Source organism: Camelina sativa, chromosome 19, assembly GCF_000633955.1.
Source record: "Camelina sativa cultivar DH55 chromosome 19, Cs, whole genome shotgun sequence".
In the NCBI taxonomy this organism is placed as follows: domain Eukaryota; kingdom Viridiplantae; phylum Streptophyta; class Magnoliopsida; order Brassicales; family Brassicaceae; genus Camelina; species Camelina sativa.
In genome coordinates, this window is record NC_025703.1 from 17,651,148 (window position 1) to 17,651,888 (window position 741).

Genomic DNA, 741 nt, shown 5'->3' on the forward strand with positions numbered 1-741 from the left:
ATCATTCTGTTCCATTTGCATTTAGCTCCTAGTTCTTGTAGTTTTACATTCTGCACTTTCCATTTCATCGTAGGATTGTTAGTGACGAACAACCTTTACATCTGGCTTGACTTAGACTCATATGCACATCTTGATTGCTCACAAACACTCAGATTGGATTGACACCTCTTATACTACAACTGCATAAGGGGAATTGAAACACCCTGCCATCCATTCATTTATAAGTCATCACTCCATACATCATTCAACCACCATACAAAAAGATGTGTTTCAGACTCTTATAATTAGTCAGTTGCATTGGATTGTGATACATTTTAAACCTAGAAACACAAACAAAGCTGTTTACTGATTCTAAGCAATGTTTTGTTTTTGTTTTAGCCTGTTTTGGGACAAAATGGGTATAAGTGTTGTCCAAACTCTCCAAATCCATCTTAAACGCTTATAATTAGTCAGTTGCGTTAAATTGTGATACATTTTGACCCTAAAAACACTAAGAAAGCTGTTTACAGCTTGTAAGCAATGTTTTCTCGGTTTTAGCCTTTTTTGGGACAAAATGGGTATAAGTGCTGTCTAAACTCTCCAAATCCATCTCAAAATCTTATAATTTGTCACTTGCGTTAGATTGTGATAAATTTTAACCCTAGAAACACTAAGAAAGCTGTTTACAGCTTGTAAGCAATGTTTTCTCGGTTTTAGCCTTTTTTGGGACAAAATGGGTATAAGTGTTGTCTAAACTCTCCA